Below are 19,685 nucleotides of genomic sequence, written 5' to 3'. Positions count from 1 at the left end.
CACAGTGTCAGTATAATCCTCAGTGTCAGTGTAATACTCACAGTGTCAGTATAATACTCACAGCGTCAGTATAATACAGTGTCAGTATAATACTCACAGTGTCAGTGCAATACTCACAGTGCCAGTATAATACTCACAGTGTCAGTGTAATACTCACAGTGTCAGTATAATACTCAAAGTGTCAGTATAATACTCACAGTGTCAGTGCAATACTCATAGTGCCAGTATAATACTCACAGTGTCAGTGTAATACTCACAGCGTCAGTATAATACAGTGTCAGTGTAATACTCACAGTGTCAGTTTAATACTCACAGTGTCAGTATAATACTCAAAGTGTCAGTATAATACTCACAGTGTCAGTGCAATACTCACAGTGTCATTATAATACTCACAGTGCCAGTATAATACTCACAGTGTCAGTGTAATACTCACATTGTCGGTATAATACTCACAGTGTCAGTATAATACTCACAGTGTCAGTATAATACTCAAAGTGTCTGTATAATACTCAAAGTGTCAGTATAATACTCACAGTGTCAGTGCAATACTCACAGTGTCAGTATAATACTCACAGTGCCAGTATAATACACACAGTGCCAGTGTAATACTCACATTGTCGGTGTAATACTCACAGTGTTTGTATAATAATCACAGTGTCGGTGTCATACTCACATTGTCGGTATAATACTCACAGTGTCAGTTTAATGCTCAACTTTGTTGGTATAATACTCACAGTGTCAGTGTAATACTCACAGTGTCGGTATAATACTCACAGTGTTTGTATAATACTCACAGTGTCAGTGTAATACTCACAGTGTCAGTGCAATACTCACAGTGTCGGTATAATACTCACAGTGTCAGTGTAATCCTTACAGTGTCAGTATAACCCTCACAGTGTCAGTGTAATGCTCACTTTGTCGGTATAATACTCACAGTGTCAGTGTAATACTCACAGTGTCGGTATAATACTCACAGTGTTTGTATAATACTCACAGTGTCAGTGTAATACTCACAGTGTCAGTGCAATACTCACAGTGTCGGTATAATACTCACAATGTCAGTGTAATCCTTTCAGTGTCAGTATAACCCTCACAGTGTCAGTATAATACTCACAGTATTGGTATAATACACTGTCAGTATAATCCGCAATGTCTGTATAATCCTCAGTGTCAGTGTAATACTCACAGTGTCAGTGTAATCCTTTCAGTGTCAGTATAACCCTCACAGTGTCAGTATAATACTCACAGTATTGGTATAATACACTGTCAGTATAATCTGCAGTGTCAGTATAATCCTCAGTGTCAGTGTAATACTCACAGTGTCATGTATAATACTCACAGTGTCAGTGTAATACTCACAGTGTCAGTGTAATACTCATAGTGTCAGTATAATACTCACATTGTCAATGTAATACTCACATTGTTGGTATAATACTCACAGTGTCAGTGTAATACTCACATTGTCGTTGTAATACTCAGTGTTTGTATAATACTCACAGTGTCAGTGTAATCCTTTCAGTGTCAGTATAACCCTCACAGTGTCAGTATAATACTCACAGTATTGGTATAATACATTGTCAGTATAATCTGCAGTGTCAGTATAATCCTCAGTGTCAGTGTAATACTCACAGTGTCATGGAAAATACTCACAGTGTCAGTGTAATACTCACGTGTCAGTGTAATACTCACAGTGTCATGTATAACAGACTGTCAGTATAATCCGCAGTGTCTGTATAATCCTCAGTGTCAGTGTAATACTCACAGTGTCAGTGTAATACTCACAGTATCGGTATAATACACTATCAGTATAATCCACAGTGTCAGTGTAATAATCACAGTGTCAGTGTAATACTCACATTGTCGGTATAATACTCACAGTGTTTGTATAATACTCACAGTGTCAGTGTAATACTCACATTGTCGGTATAATACTCAGTCTCAGTGTAATACTCACAGTGTCGTTATAATACTCACAGTGTCAGTGTAATACTCACATTGTCGGTATAATACTCACAGTGTCAGTGTAATAGTCACAGTGTTGGTATAATACTCACACTGTCAGTGTAATACTCACAGTGTCGGTATAATACTCACAGTGTCAGCGTAATACTCACATTGTTGGTATAATACTCACAGTGTCAGTGTAATACTCAGTGTTTGTTTTACACTCACATTGTCAGTGTAATACTCACAGTGTCAGTATAATCCTCAGTGTCAGTGTAATACTCACAGTGTCAGTATAATACTCACAGTGTCACTGTAATACTCACAGCGTCAGTATAGTACAGTGTCAGTATAATACTCACAGTGTCAGTGCAATACTCACAGTGCCAGTATAATACTCACAGTGTCAGTGTAATACTCACAGTGTCAGTATAATACTCAAAGTGTCAGTATAATACTCACAGTGTCAGTGCAATACTCATAGTGCCAGTATAATACTCACAGTGTCAGTGTAATACTCACAGTGTCGGTATAATACTCACAGTGTCGGTATAATACTCACAATGTCAGTGTAATCCTTTCAGTGTCAGTATAACCCTCACAGTGTCAGTATAATACTCACAGTATTGGTATAATACACTGTTAATCCGCAATGTCTGTATAATCCTCAGTGTCAGTTTAATACTCACAGTGTCAGTGTAATCCTTTCAGTGTCAGTATAACCCTCACAGTGTCAGTATAATACTCACAGTGTCATGTATAATACTCACAGTGTCAGTGTAATGCTCACAGTGTCAGTGTAATACTCATAGTGTCAGTATAATACTCACAGTATTGGTATAATACACTGTCAGTATAATCTGCAGTGTCAGTGTAATAATCACAGTGTCAGTGTAATGCTCACATTGTCGGTATAATACTCACAGTGTTTGTATAATACTCACAGTGTTAGTGTAATACTCACATTGTCGGTATAATACTCACAGTGTCAGTGTAATACTCACATTGTCGGTATAATACTCACAGTGTCAGTGTAATACTCACAGTGGCGGTATAATACTCACAGTGTCAGTGTAATACTCACTTTGTCGTTGTAATACTCAGTGTTTGTATAATACTCACAGTGTCAGTGTAATCCTTTCAGTGTCAGTATAACCCTCACAGTGTCAGTATAATACTCACAGTATTGGTATAATACACTGTCAGTATAATCTGCAGTGTCAGTATAATCCTCAGTGTCAGTGTAATACTCACAGTGTCATGGATAATACTCACAGTGTCAGTGTAATACTCACGTGTCAGTGTAATACTCACAGTGTCATGTATAACAGACTGTCAGTATAATCCGCAGTGTCTGTATAATCCTCAGTGTCAGTGTAATACTCACAGTGTCAGTGTAATACTCACAGTATCGGTATAATACACTATCAGTATAATCCACAGTGTCAGTGTAATAATCACAGTGTCAGTGTAATACTCACGTTGTCGGTATAATACTCACAGTGTTTGTGTCATACTCACAGTGTCAGTGTAATACTCACATTGTCGGTATAATACTCAGTCTCAGTGTAATACTCACAGTGTCGTTATAATACTCACAGTGTCAGTGTAATACTCACATTGTCGGTATAATACTCACAGTGTCAGTGTAATAGTCACAGTGTTGGTATAATACTCACACTGTCAGTGTAATACTCACAGTGTCGGTATAATACTCACAGTGTCAGCGTAATACTCACATTGTTGGTATAATACTCACAGTGTCAGTGTAATACTCAGTGTTTGTTTTACACTCACATTGTCAGTGTAATACTCACAGTGTCAGTATAATCCTCAGTGTCAGTGTAATACTCACAGTGTCAGTATAATACTCACAGTGTCACTGTAATACTCACAGCGTCAGTATAGTACAGTGTCAGTATAATACTCACACTGTCAGTGCAATACTCACAGTGCCAGTATAATACTCACAGTGTCAGTGTAATACTCACAGTGTCAGTATAATACTCAAAGTGTCAGTATAATACTCACAGTGTCAGTGCAATACTCATAGTGCCAGTATAATACTCACAGTGTCAGTGTAATACTCACAGTGTCGGTATAATACTCACAGTGTCGGTATAATACTCACAATGTCAGTGTAATCCTTTCAGTGTCAGTATAACCCTCACAGTGTCAGTATAATACTCACAGTATTGGTATAATACACTGTCAGTATAATCCGCAATGTCTGTATAATCCTCAGTGTCAGTTTAATACTCACAGTGTCAGTGCAATCCTTTCAGTGTCAGTATAACCCTCACAGTGTCAGTATAATACTCACAGTGTCATGTATAATACTCACAGTGTCAGTGTAATGCTCACAGTGTCAGTGTAATACTCATAGTGTCAGTATAATACTCACAGTATTGGTATAATACACTGTCAGTATAATCTGCAGTGTCAGTGTAATAATCACAGTGTCAGTGTAATGCTCACATTGTCGGTATAATACTCACAGTGTTTGTATAATACTCACAGTGTCAGTGTAATACTCACAGTATCGGTATAATACACTGTCAGTATAATCCACAGTGTCAGTGTAATAATCACAGTGTCAGTGTAATGCTCACATTGTCGGTATAATACTCACAGTGTTTGTATAATACTCACAGTGTCAGTGTAATACTCACATTGTCGGTATAATACTCACAGTCTCAGTGTAATACTCACAGTGTCGTTATAATACTCACAGTGTCAGTGTAATACTCACATTGTCGGTATAATACTCACAGTGTCAGTGCAATACTCACAGTGTCGGTATAATACTCACAGTGTCAGTGTAATACTCAGTGTTTGTATAACACTCACATTGTCAGTGTAATACTCACAGCGTCAGTATAATCCTCAGTGTCAGTGTAATACTCACAGTGTCAGTATAATACTCACAGTGTCAGTGTAATACTCACAGCGTCAGTATAATACAGTGTCAGTATAATACTCACAGTGTCAGTGCAATACTCACAGTATTGGGATAATACACTGTCAGTATAATCTGCAGTGTCAGTATAATCCTCAGTGTCAGTGTAATCCTTTCAGTGTCAGTATAACCCTCACAGTGTCAGTATAATACTCACAGTATTAGTATAATACACTGTCAGTATAATCTGCAGTGTCAGTATAATCCTCAGTGTCAGTGTAATACTCACAATGTCATGTATAATACTCACAGTGTCAGTGTAATACTCACAGTGTCAGTGTAATACTCACATTGTTGGTATAATACTCACAGCGTCAGTGCAATACTCACATTGTTGGTATAATACTCACATAGTTGGTATAATACTCACAGCGTCAGTGTAATACTCACATTGTTGGTATATTACTCACAGTGTCAGTGTAATACTCACATTGCCGTTGTAATACTCAGTGTTTGTATAATACTCACAGTGTCAGTGTAATAGTCACAGTGTTGGTATAATACTCACACTGTCAGTGTAATACTCACAGTGTCGGTATAATACTCACAGTGTCAGCGTAATACTCACATTGTTGGTATAATACTCACAGTGTCAGTGTAATACTCAGTGTTTGTTTTACACTCACATTGTCAGTGTAATACTCACAGTGTCAGTATAATCCTCAGTGTCAGTGTAATACTCACAGTGTCAGTATAATACTCACAGTGTCACTGTAATACTCACAGCGTCAGTATAGTACAGTGTCAGTATAATACTCACAGTGTCAGTGCAATACTCACAGTGCCAGTATAATACTCACAGTGTCAGTGTAATACTCACAGTGTCAGTATAATACTCAAAGTGTCAGTATAATACTCACAGTGTCAGTGCAATACTCATAGTGCCAGTATAATACTCACAGTGTCAGTGTAATACTCACAGTGTCGGTATAATACTCACAGTGTCGGTATAATACTCACAATGTCAGTGTAATCCTTTCAGTGTCAGTATAACCCTCACAGTGTCAGTATAATACTCACAGTATTGGTATAATACACTGTCAGTATAATCCGCAATGTCTGTATAATCCTCAGTGTCAGTTTAATACTCACAGTGTCAGTGCAATCCTTTCAGTGTCAGTATAACCCTCACAGTGTCAGTATAATACTCACAGTGTCATGTATAATACTCACAGTGTCAGTGTAATGCTCACAGTGTCAGTGTAATACTCATAGTGTCAGTATAATACTCACAGTATTGGTATAATACACTGTCAGTATAATCTGCAGTGTCAGTGTAATAATCACAGTGTCAGTGTAATGCTCACATTGTCGGTATAATACTCACAGTGTTTGTATAATACTCACAGTGTCAGTGTAATACTCACAGTATCAGTATAATCCACAGTGTCAGTGTAATAATCACAGTGTCAGTGTAATGCTCACATTGTCGGTATAATACTCACAGTGTTTGTATAATACTCACAGTGTCAGTGTAATACTCACATTGTCGGTATAATACTCACAGTCTCAGTGTAATACTCACAGTGTCGTTATAATACTCACAGTGTCAGTGTAATACTCACATTGTCGGTATAATACTCACAGTGTCAGTGTAGTACTCACAGTGTTGGTATAATACTCACAGTGTCAGTGCAATACTCACAGTGTCGGTATAATACTCACAGTGTCAGTGTAATACTCAGTGTTTGTATAACACTCACATTGTCAGTGTAATACTCACAGCGTCAGTATAATCCTCAGTGTCAGTGTAATACTCACAGTGTCAGTATAATACTCACAGTGTCAGTGTAATACTCACAGCGTCAGTATAATACAGTGTCAGTATAATACTCACAGAGTCAGTGCAATACTCACAGTATTGGGATAATACACTGTCAGTATAATCTGCAGTGTCAGTATAATCCTCAGTGTCAGTGTAATCCTTTCAGTGTCAGTATAACCCTCACAGTGTCAGTATAATACTCACAGTATTAGTATAATACACTGTCAGTATAATCTGCAGTGTCAGTATAATCCTCAGTGTCAGTGTAATACTCACAATGTCATGTATAATACTCACAGTGTCAGTGTAATACTCACAGTGTCAGTGTAATACTCACATTGTTGGTATAATACTCACAGCGTCAGTGCAATACTCACATTGTTGGCGCAGTGGTTAGCACCGCAGTCTCACAGCTTCAGGGACCATGGTTCGATTCCGGGTACTGCCTGTGTGGAGTTTGCAAGTTCTCCCTGTGTCTGCGTGGGTTTTCTCCGGGTGCTCCGGTTTCCTCCCACAAGCCAAAAGACTTGCAGGTTGATAGGTAAATTGGCCATTATAAATTGTCACTAGTATAGGTAGGTGGTAGGGAAATATAGGGACAGGTGGGGATGTTTGGTAGGGATATGGGATTAGTGTAGGATTAGTATAAATGGGTGGTTGATGTTCGGCACAGACTCGGTGGGCCGAAGGGCCTGTTTCAGTGCTGTATCTCTAATCTAATACTCACATAGTTGGTATAATACTCACAGAGTCAGTGTAATACTCACATTGTTGGTATATTACTCACAGTGTCAGTGTAATACTCACATTGCCGTTGTAATACTCAGTGTTTGTATAATACTCACAGTGTCAGTGTAATCCTTTCAGTGTCAGTATAACCCTCACAGTGTCAGTATAATACTCACAGTATTGGTATAATACACTGTCAGTATAATCTGCAGTGTCAGTATAATCCTCAGTGTCAGAGTAATACTCAGTGTCGTGGATAATACTCACGTGTCAGTGTAATACTCACGGTGTCATGTATAACAGACTGTCAGTATAATCCTCAGTGTCAGTGTAATACTCACAGTGTCAGTGTAATACTCACAGTATCGGTATAATACACTGTCAGTATAATCCACAGTGTCAGTGTAATAATCACAGTGTCAGTGTAATGCTCAAAGTGTCAGTTTAATACTCACCGTGTCAGTATAATACTCACAATGTCAGTGTAATACTCACAGTGTCGGTATAATACTCACAGTGTCAGTGTAATACTCACAGTGTCGGTATAATACTCACAGTGTCAGTGTAATACTCACATTGCCGTTGTAATACTCAGTGTTTGTATAATACTCACAGTGTCAGTGTAATCCTTTCAGTGTCAGTATAACCCTCACAGTGTCAGTATAATACTCACAGTATTGGTATAATACACTGTCAGTATAATCTGCAGTGTCAGTATAATCTTCAGTGTCAGTGTAATACTCACAGTGTCATGGATAATACTCACGTGACAGTGTAATACTCACGGTGTCATGTATAACAGACTGTCAGTATAATCCGCAGTGTCTGTATAATCCTCAGTGTCAGTGTAATACTCACAGTGTCAGTGTAATACTCACAGTATCGGTATAATACACTGTCAGTATAATCCACAGTGTCAGTGTAATAATCACAGTGTCAGTGTAATGCTCACATTGTCGGTATAATACTCACAGTGTTAGTATAATACTCACAGTGTCAGTGTAATACTCACATTGTCGGTATAATACTCACAGTGTCAGTGTAATACTCACAGTGTTGGTATAATACTCACAGTGTCAGTGCAATACTCACAGTGTCAGCGTAATACTCACATTGTTGGTATAATACTCACTGTGTCAGTGTAATACTCAGTGTTTGTATAACACTCACATTGTCAGTGTAATACTCACAGTGTCAGTATAATCCTCAGTGTCAGTGTAATACTCACAGTGTCAGTATAATACTCACAGTGTCAGTGTAATACTCACAGCGTCAGTATAATACAGTGTCAGTATAATACTCACAGTGTCAGTGCAATACTCACAGTGCCAGTATAATACTCACAGTGTCAGTTTAATACTCACAGTGTCAGTATAATACTCAAAGTGTCAGTATCATACTCACAGTGTCAGTGCAATACTCATAGTGCCAGTATAATACTCACAATGTCAGTGTAATACTCACATTGTCGGTATAATACTCACAGTGTCAGTGTAATACTCACAGTGCCGGTATAATACTCACAGTGTCAGTGTAATACTCACAGTGTCAGTATAATACTCACACTGTCAGCGTAATACTCACATTGTTGGTATAATGCTCACAGTGGCAGTGCAATACTCAGTGTTTGTTTTGCACTCACATTGTCAGTGTAATACTCACAGTGTCAGTATAATACTCACTGTGTCAGTGCAATACTCATAGTGCCAGTATAATACTCACAATGTCAGTGTACTACTCACATTGTCGGTATAATATTCACAGTGTCAGTGTAATACTCACAGTGTCGGTATAATACTCAGTGTTTGTATAATACTCACAGTGTCAGTGTAATACTCACAGTGTCAGTGCAATACTCACAGTGTTTGTATAATACTCACAGTGTCAGTGTAATACTCACATTGTCCGTATAATACTCACAGTGTCAGTGTAATAATCACATTGTCGGTATAATACACAAAGTGCCAGTGTAATACTCACATTGTCGGTGTAATACTCACAGTGTTTGTATAATAATCACAGTGTCAGTTTAATGCTCAAACTGTCAGTGTAATACTCACATTGTCGGTATAATACTCACAGTGCCGGTATAATACTCACAGATTTTGAATAATACTCAAAGTGTCAGTGTAATACTCACATTGTTGGTATAATACTCACAGTGTCAGTGTAATACTCACATTGTTGATATAATACTCACAATGTCAGTGTAATACTCACATTGTCGGTATAATACTCACAGTATTGGTATAATACACTGTCAGTATAATCTGCAGTGTCAGTATAATCTTCAGTGTCAGTGTAATACTCACAGTGTCATGGATAATACTCACGTGACAGTGTAATACTCACGGTGTCATGTATAACAGACTGTCAGTATAATCCGCAGTGTCTGTATAATCCTCAGTGTCAGTGTAATACTCACAGTGTCAGTGTAATACTCACAGTATCGGTATAATACACTGTCAGTATAATCCACAGTGTCAGTGTAATAATCACAGTGTCAGTGTAATGCTCACATTGTCGGTATAATACTCACAGTGTTAGTATAATACTCACAGTGTCAGTGTAATACTCACATTGTCGGTATAATACTCACAGTGTCAGTGTAATACTCACAGTGTTGGTATAATACTCACAGTGTCAGTGCAATACTCACAGTGTCAGCGTAATACTCACATTGTTGGTATAATACTCACTGTGTCAGTGTAATACTCAGTGTTTGTATAACACTCACATTGTCAGTGTAATACTCACAGTGTCAGTATAATCCTCAGTGTCAGTGTAATACTCACAGTGTCAGTATAATACTCACAGTGTCAGTGTAATACTCACAGCGTCAGTATAATACAGTGTCAGTATAATACTCACAGTGTCAGTGCAATACTCACAGTGCCAGTATAATACTCACAGTGTCAGTTTAATACTCACAGTGTCAGTATAATACTCAAAGTGTCAGTATCATACTCACAGTGTCAGTGCAATACTCATAGTGCCAGTATAATACTCACAATGTCAGTGTAATACTCACATTGTCGGTATAATACTCACAGTGTCAGTGTAATACTCACAGTGCCGGTATAATACTCACAGTGTCAGTGTAATACTCACAGTGTCAGTATAATACTCACACTGTCAGCGTAATACTCACATTGTTGGTATAATGCTCACAGTGGCAGTGCAATACTCAGTGTTTGTTTTGCACTCACATTGTCAGTGTAATACTCACAGTGTCAGTATAATACTCACTGTGTCAGTGCAATACTCATAGTGCCAGTATAATACTCACAATGTCAGTGTACTACTCACATTGTCGGTATAATATTCACAGTGTCAGTGTAATACTCACAGTGTCGGTATAATACTCAGTGTTTGTATAATACTCACAGTGTCAGTGTAATACTCACAGTGTCAGTGCAATACTCACAGTGTTTGTATAATACTCACAGTGTCAGTGTAATAATCACATTGTCGGTATAATACACAAAGTGCCAGTGTAATACTCACATTGTCGGTGTAATACTCACAGTGTTTGTATAATAATCACAGTGTCAGTTTAATGCTCAAACTGTCAGTGTAATACTCACATTGTCGGTATAATACTCACAGTGCCGGTATAATACTCACAGATTTTGAATAATACTCAAAGTGTCAGTGTAATACTCACATTGTTGGTATAATACTCACAGTGTCAGTGTAATACTCACATTGTTGATATAATACTCACAGTGTCAGTGTAATCCTTTCAGTGTCAGTATAACCCTCACAGTGTCAGTATAATACTCACAGTATTGGTATAATACACTGTCAGTATAATCTGCAGTGTCAGTATAATCCTCAGTGTCAGAGTAATACTCAGTGTCGTGGATAATACTCACGTGTCAGTGTAATACTCACGGTGTCATGTATAACAGACTGTCAGTATAATCCTCAGTGTCAGTGTAATACTCACAGTGTCAGTGTAATACTCACAGTATCGGTATAATACACTGTCAGTATAATCCACAGTGTCAGTGTAATAATCACAGTGTCAGTGTAATGCTCAAAGTGTCAGTTTAATACTCACCGTGTCAGTATAATACTCACAATGTCAGTGTAATACTCACAGTGTCGGTATAATACTCACAGTGTCAGTGTAATACTCACAGTGTCGGTATAATACTCACAGTGTCAGTGTAATACTCACATTGCCGTTGTAATACTCAGTGTTTGTATAATACTCACAGTGTCAGTGTAATCCTTTCAGTGTCAGTATAACCCTCACAGTGTCAGTATAATACTCACAGTATTGGTATAATACACTGTCAGTATAATCTGCAGTGTCAGTATAATCTTCAGTGTCAGTGTAATACTCACAGTGTCATGGATAATACTCACGTGACAGTGTAATACTCACGGTGTCATGTATAACAGACTGTCAGTATAATCCGCAGTGTCTGTATAATCCTCAGTGTCAGTGTAATACTCACAGTGTCAGTGTAATACTCACAGTATCGGTATAATACACTGTCAGTATAATCCACAGTGTCAGTGTAATAATCACAGTGTCAGTGTAATGCTCACATTGTCGGTATAATACTCACAGTGTTAGTATAATACTCACAGTGTCAGTGTAATACTCACATTGTCGGTATAATACTCACAGTGTCAGTGTAATACTCACAGTGTTGGTATAATACTCACAGTGTCAGTGCAATACTCACAGTGTCAGCGTAATACTCACATTGTTGGTATAATACTCACTGTGTCAGTGTAATACTCAGTGTTTGTATAACACTCACATTGTCAGTGTAATACTCACAGTGTCAGTATAATCCTCAGTGTCAGTGTAATACTCACAGTGTCAGTATAATACTCACAGTGTCAGTGTAATACTCACAGCGTCAGTATAATACAGTGTCAGTATAATACTCACAGTGTCAGTGCAATACTCACAGTGCCAGTATAATACTCACAGTGTCAGTTTAATACTCACAGTGTCAGTATAATACTCAAAGTGTCAGTATCATACTCACAGTGTCAGTGCAATACTCATAGTGCCAGTATAATACTCACAATGTCAGTGTAATACTCACATTGTCGGTATAATACTCACAGTGTCAGTGTAATACTCACAGTGCCGGTATAATACTCACAGTGTCAGTGTAATACTCACAGTGTCAGTATAATACTCACACTGTCAGCGTAATACTCACATTGTTGGTATAATGCTCACAGTGGCAGTGCAATACTCAGTGTTTGTTTTGCACTCACATTGTCAGTGTAATACTCACAGTGTCAGTATAATACTCACTGTGTCAGTGCAATACTCATAGTGCCAGTATAATACTCACAATGTCAGTGTACTACTCACATTGTCGGTATAATATTCACAGTGTCAGTGTAATACTCACAGTGTCGGTATAATACTCAGTGTTTGTATAATACTCACAGTGTCAGTGTAATACTCACAGTGTCAGTGCAATACTCACAGTGTTTGTATAATACTCACAGTGTCAGTGTAATACTCACATTGTCCGTATAATACTCACAGTGTCAGTGTAATAATCACATTGTCGGTATAATACACAAAGTGCCAGTGTAATACTCACATTGTCGGTGTAATACTCACAGTGTTTGTATAATAATCACAGTGTCAGTTTAATGCTCAAACTGTCAGTGTAATACTCACATTGTCGGTATAATACTCACAGTGCCGGTATAATACTCACAGATTTTGAATAATGCTCAAAGTGTCAGTGTAATACTCACATTGTTGGTATAATACTCACAGTGTCAGTGTAATACTCACATTGTTGATATAATACTCACAATGTCAGTGTAATACTCACATTGTCGGTATAATACTCACAGTGCCGGTATAATACTCACAGATTTTGAATAATACTCAAAGTGTCAGTGTAATACTCACATTGTTGGTATAATACTCACAGTGTCAGTGTAATACTCACATTGTTGATATAATACTCACAGTGTCAGTGTAATACTCACATTGGTGGTATAATACTCACAATGTCAGTGCAATACTCACAGTGCCGGTATAATACTCACAGATTTTGTATAATCCTCACAGTTCTTTTCTTCTTTTGGGCCTCCTTATCTCGAGAGACAATGGATACGCGCCTGGAGGTGGTCAGTGGTTTGTGAAGCAGCGCCTGGAGTGGCTATAAAGGCCAATTCTGGAGTGACAGGCTCTTCCACAGGTGCTGCAGAGAAATTTGTTTGTTGGGGCTGTTGCACAGTTGGCTCTCCCCTTGCGCCTCTGTCTTTTTTCCTGCCAACTACTAAGTCTCTTCGACTCGCCACAATTTAGCCCTGTCTTTATGGCTGCCCGCCAGCTCTGGCGAATGCTGGCAACTGACTCCCACGACTTGTGATCAATGTCACACGATTTCATGTCGCGTTTGCAGACGTCTTTATAACGGAGACATGGACGGCCGGTGGGTCTGATACCAGTGGCGAGCTCGCTGTACAATGTGTCTTTGGGGATCCTGCCATCTTCCATGCGGCTCACATGGCCAAGCCATCTCAAGCGCCGCTGACTCAGTAGTGTGTATAAGCTGGGGGTGTTGGCCGCTTCAAGGACTTCTGTGTTGGAGATATAGTCCTGCCACCTGATGCCAAGTATTCTCCGAAGGCAGCGAAGATGGAATGAATTGAGACGTTGCTCTTGGCTGGCATACGTTGTCCAGGCCTCGCTGCCGTAGAGCAAGGTACTGAGGACACAGGCCTGACACACTCGGACTTTTGTGTTCCGTGTCAGTGCGCCATTTTCCCACACTCTCTTGGCCAGTCTGGACATAGCAGTGGAAGCCTTACCCATGCGCTTGTTGATTTCTGCATCTAGAGACAGGTTACTGGTGATAGTTGAGCCTAGGTAGGTGAACTCTTGAACCACTTCCAGAGCGTGGTCGCCAATATTGATGGATGGAGCATTTCTGACATCCTGCCCCATGATGTTCGTTTTCTTGAGGCTGATGGTTAGGCCAAATTCATTGCAGGCAGACGCAAACCTGTCAATGAGACTCTGCAGGCATTCTTCAGTGTGAGATGTTAAAGCAGCATCGTCAGCAAAGAGGAGTTCTCTGATGAGGACTTTCCGTACTTTGGACTTCGCTCTTAGACGGGCAAGGTTGAACAACCTGCCCCCTGATCTTGTGTGGAGGAAAATTCCTTCTTCAGAGGATTTGAACGCATGTGAAAGCAGCAGGGAGAAGAAAATCCCAAAAAGTGTGGGTGCGAGAACACAGCCCTGTTTCACACCACTCAGGATAGGAAAGGGTTCTGATGAGGAGCCACCATGTTGAATTGTGCCTTTCATATTGTCATGGAATGAGGTGATGATACTTAGTAGCTTTGGTGGACATCCGATCTTTTCTAGTAGTCTGAAGAGACCACGTCTGCTGACGAGGTCAAAGGCTTTGGTGAGATCAATGAAAGCAATGTAGAGGGGCATCTGTTGTTCACGGCATTTCTCCTGTATCTGACGAAGGGAGAACAGCATGTCAATAGTCGATCTCTCTGCACGAAAGCCACACTGTGCCTCAGGGTAGACGCGCTACGCCAGCTTCTGGAGCCTGTTCAGAGCGACTCGAGCAAAGACTTTCCTCACAGTACTCACAGTATCAGTGTAATACTCACATTGTTGATATAATACTCACAATGTCAGTGTAATACTCACATTGTTGGTATAATACTCACAGTGTCAGTGTAATACTCACATTGTTGGTATAATAATCACAGTGTCAGTGTAATGCTCACATTGTCGGTATAATACTCACAGTGTTAGTATAATACTCACAGTGTTTGTATAATGCTCACAGTGTCAGTGTAATACTCACATTGTCGGTATAATACTCACAGTCTCAGTGTAATACTCACAGTGTCGTTATAATACTCACAGTGTCAGTGTAATACTCACATTGTCGGTATAATACTCACAGTGTCAGTGTAATACTCACAGTGTTGGTATAATACTCACAGTGTCAGTGCAATACTCACAGTGTCGGTATAATACTCACAGTGTCAGCGTAATACTCACATTGTTGGTATAATACTCACTGTGTCAGTGTAATACTCAGTGTTTGTATAACACTCACATTGTCAGTGTAATACTCACAGTGTCAGTATAATCCTCAGTGTCAGTGTAATACTCACAGTGTCAGTATAATACTCACAGTGTCAGTGTAATACTCACAGCGTCAGTATAATACAGTGTCAGTATAATACTCACAGTGTCAGTGCAATACTCACAGTGCCAGTATAATACTCACAGTGTCAGTTTAATACTCACAGTGTCAGTATAATACTCAAAGTGTCAGTATAATACTCACAGTGTCAGTGCAATACTCATAGTGCCAGTATAATACTCACAATGTCAGTGTAATACTCACATTGTCGGTATAATACTCACAGTGTCAGTGTAATACTCACAGTGCCGGTATAATACTCACAGTGTCAGTGTAATACTCACAGTGTCAGTATAATACTCACAGTGTCAGCGTAATACTCACATTGTTGGTATAATGCTCACAGTGTCAGTGTAATACTCACTGTGTCAGTGCAATACTCATAGTGCCAGTATAATACTCACAATGTCAGTGTACTACTCACATTGTCGGTATAATACTCACAGTGTCAGTGTAATACTCACAGTGTCGGTATAATACTCACAGTGTCGGTATAATACTCACAGTGTCAGTGTAATACTCACAGTGTCGGTATAATACTCACAGTGTCAGTGTAATACTCACATTGTCGGTATAATACTCAGTGTTTGTATAATACTCACAGTGTCAGTGTAATACTCACAGTGTCAGTGCAATACTCACAGTGTTTGTATAATACTCACAGTGTCAGTGTAATACTCACATTGTCCGTATAATACTCACAGTGTCAGTGTAATAATCACATTGTCGGTATAATACACAAAGTGCCAGTGTAATACTCACATTGTCGGTGTAATACTCACAGTGTTTGTATAATAATCACAGTGTCAGTTTAATGCACAAACTGTCAGTGTAATACTCACATTGTCGGTATAATACTCACAGTGCCGGTATAATACTCACAGATTTTGAATAATACTCAAAGTGTCAGTGTAATACTCACATTGTTGGTATAATACTCACGATGTCAGTGTAATACTCACATTGTTGATATAATACTCACAATGTCAGTGTAATACTCACATTGTTGGTATAATACTCACAGTGTCAGTGTAATACTCACATTGGTGGTATAATACTCACAATGTCAGTGCAATACTCACATTGTTGGTATAATAATCACAATGTCAGTGTAATACTCACAGTGCCGGTATAATACTCACAGATTTTGTATAATACTCACAGTATCAGTGTAATACTCACATTGTTGATATAATACTCACAATGTCAGTGTAATACTCACATTGTTGGTATAATACTCACAGTGTCAGTGTAATACTCACATTGGTGGTATAATACTCACAATGTCAGTGCAATACTCACATTGTTGGTATAATACTCACAATGTCAGTGTAATACTCACATTGTTGGTATAATACTCACAATGTCAGTGCAATACTCAGTGTTTGTATAATACTCACAGTGTCAGTGTAATCCTTTTAGTGTCAGTATAACCCTCACAGTGTCAGTATAATACTCATAGTATTAGTATAATACACTGTCAGTATAATCTGCAGTGTCAGTATAATCCTCAGTGTCAGTGTAATACTCACAGTGTCATGGATAATACTCACGTGTCAGTGTAATAATCACGGTGTCATGTATAACAGACTGTCAGTATAATCCGCAGTGTCTGTATAATCCTCAGTGTCAGTGTAATACTCACAGTGTCAGTGTAATACTCACAGTATCGGTATAATACACTGTCAGTATAATCCACAGTGTCAGTGTAATAATCACAGTGTCAGTGTAATACTCACATTGTCGGTATAATACACACAGTCTCAGTGTAATACTCACAGTGTCGTTATAATACTCACAGTGTCAGTGTAATACTCACATTGTCGGTATAATACTCACAGTGTCAGTGTAATACTCACAGTGTTGGTATAATACTCACAGTGTCAGTGCAATACTCACAGTGTCGGTATAATACTCACAGTGTCAGCGTAATACTCACATTGTTGGTATAATACTCACTGTGTTAGTGTAATACTCAGTGTTTGTATAACACTCACAGTGTCAGTGTAATACTCACAGTGTCAGTATAATCTTCAGTGTCAGTGTAATACTCACAGTGTCAGTATAATACTCACAGTGTCAGTGTAATACTCACAGCGTCAGTATAATACAGTGTCAGTATAATACTCACAGTGTCAGTGCAATACTCACAGTGCCAGTATAATACTCACAGTGTCAGTTTAATACTCACAGTGTCAGTATAATACTCAAAGTGTCAGTATAATACTCACAGTGTCAGTGCAATACTCATAGTGCCAGTATAATACTCACAATGTCAGTGTAATACTCACATTGTCGGTATAATACTCACAGTGTCAGTGTAATACTCACAGTGTCGGTATAATACTCACAGTGTCAGTGAAATACTCACAGTGTCAGTATAATACTCACAGTGTCAGCGTAATACTCACATTGTTGGTATAATACTCACAGTGTCAGTGTAATACTCAGTGTTTGTTTTGCACTCACATTGTCAGTGTAATACTCACAGTCTCAGTATAATACTCACAATGTCAGTGTAATACTCACATTGTCGGTATAATACTCACAGTGTCAGTGTAATACTCACAGTGTCAGTGCAATACTCACAGTGTTTGTATAATACTCACAGTGTCAGTGTAATACTCACATTGTCCGTATAATACTCACAGTGTCAGTGTAATAATCACATTGTCGGTATAATACACACGGTGCCAGTGTAATACTCACATTGTCGGTGCAATACTCACAGTGTTTGTATAATAATCACAGTGTCAGTTTAATGCTCAAACTGTCAGTGTAATACTCACATTGTCGGTATAATACTCACAGTGCCGGTATAATACTCTCAGATTTTGAATAATAGTCAAAGTGTCAGTGTAATACTCACATTGTTGGTATAATGCTCACATTGTCAGTGTAATACTCACATTGTTGATATAATACTCACAATGTCAGTGTAATACTCACATTGTTGGTATAATACTCACAGTGTCAGTGTAATACTCACATTGTTGGTATAATCCTCACAGTGTCTGTGTAATACTCACAGTGCCGGTATAATACTCACAGATTTTGTATAATACTCACAGTATCAGTGTAATACTCACATTGTTGATATAATACTCACAATGTCAGTGTAATACTCACATTGTTGGTATAATACTCACAGTGTCAGTGTAATACTCACATTGGTGGTATAATACTCACAGTGTCAGTGCAATACTCACATTGTTGGTATAATACTCACAATGTCAGTGTAATACTCAATTGTTGGTATAATACTCACAATGTCAGTGCAATACTCACATTGTTGGTATAATACTCACAGTGTCAGTGTAATACTCACATTGTTGGTACAATACTCACAGTGTCAGTGTAATACTCACAGCGTCAGTATAATACAGTGTCAGTATAATACTCACAGTGTCAGTGCAATACTCACAGTGCCAGTATAATACTCACAGTGTCAGTTTAATACTCACAGTGTCAGTATAATACTCAAAGTGTCAGTATAATACTCACAGTGTCAGTGCAATACTCATAGTGCCAGTATAATACTCACAATGTCAGTGTAATACTCACATTGTCGGTATAATACTCACAGTGTCAGTGTAATACTCACAGTGTCGGTATAATACTCACAGTGTCAGTGTAATACTCTCAGTGTCAGTATAATACTCACAGTGTCAGCGTAATACTCACATTGTTGGTATAATACTCACAGTGTCAGTGTAATACTCAGTGTTTGTTTTGCACTCACATTGTCAGTGTAATACTCACAGTGTCAGTATAATACTCACAATGTCAGTGTAATACTCACATTGTCGGTATAATACTCACAGTGTCAGTGTAATACTCACAGTGTCAGTGCAATACTCACAGTGTTTGTATAATACTCACAGTGTCAGTGTAATACTCACATTGTCCGTATAATACTCACAGTGTCAGTGTAATAATCACATTGTCGGTATAATACACACAGTGCCAGTGTAATACTCACATTGTCGGTGTAATACTCACAGTGTTTGTATAATAATCACAGTGTCAGTTTAATGCTCAAACTGTCAGTGTAATACTCACATTGTCGGTATAATACTCACAGTGCCGGTATAATACT

General features: G+C 38.5%; 1 protein-coding gene across 1 annotated transcript in view; it reads left to right on the top strand.

Annotated features, from left to right (window-relative positions):
* Positions 1-19,685, top strand: part of LOC137347480 (sodium-dependent phosphate transport protein 2C-like) — a 180,049-nt gene that overhangs the window by 137,283 nt on the left and 23,081 nt on the right. The window lies entirely within an intron of this gene.

The sequence above is a fragment of the Heterodontus francisci genome, chromosome 32 (assembly GCF_036365525.1).
Source record: "Heterodontus francisci isolate sHetFra1 chromosome 32, sHetFra1.hap1, whole genome shotgun sequence".
NCBI classification, from domain to species: domain Eukaryota; kingdom Metazoa; phylum Chordata; class Chondrichthyes; order Heterodontiformes; family Heterodontidae; genus Heterodontus; species Heterodontus francisci.
The sequence above is the reverse complement of the archived record's forward strand: the minus strand, read 5'-3'. Positions and strand labels throughout refer to the sequence as shown.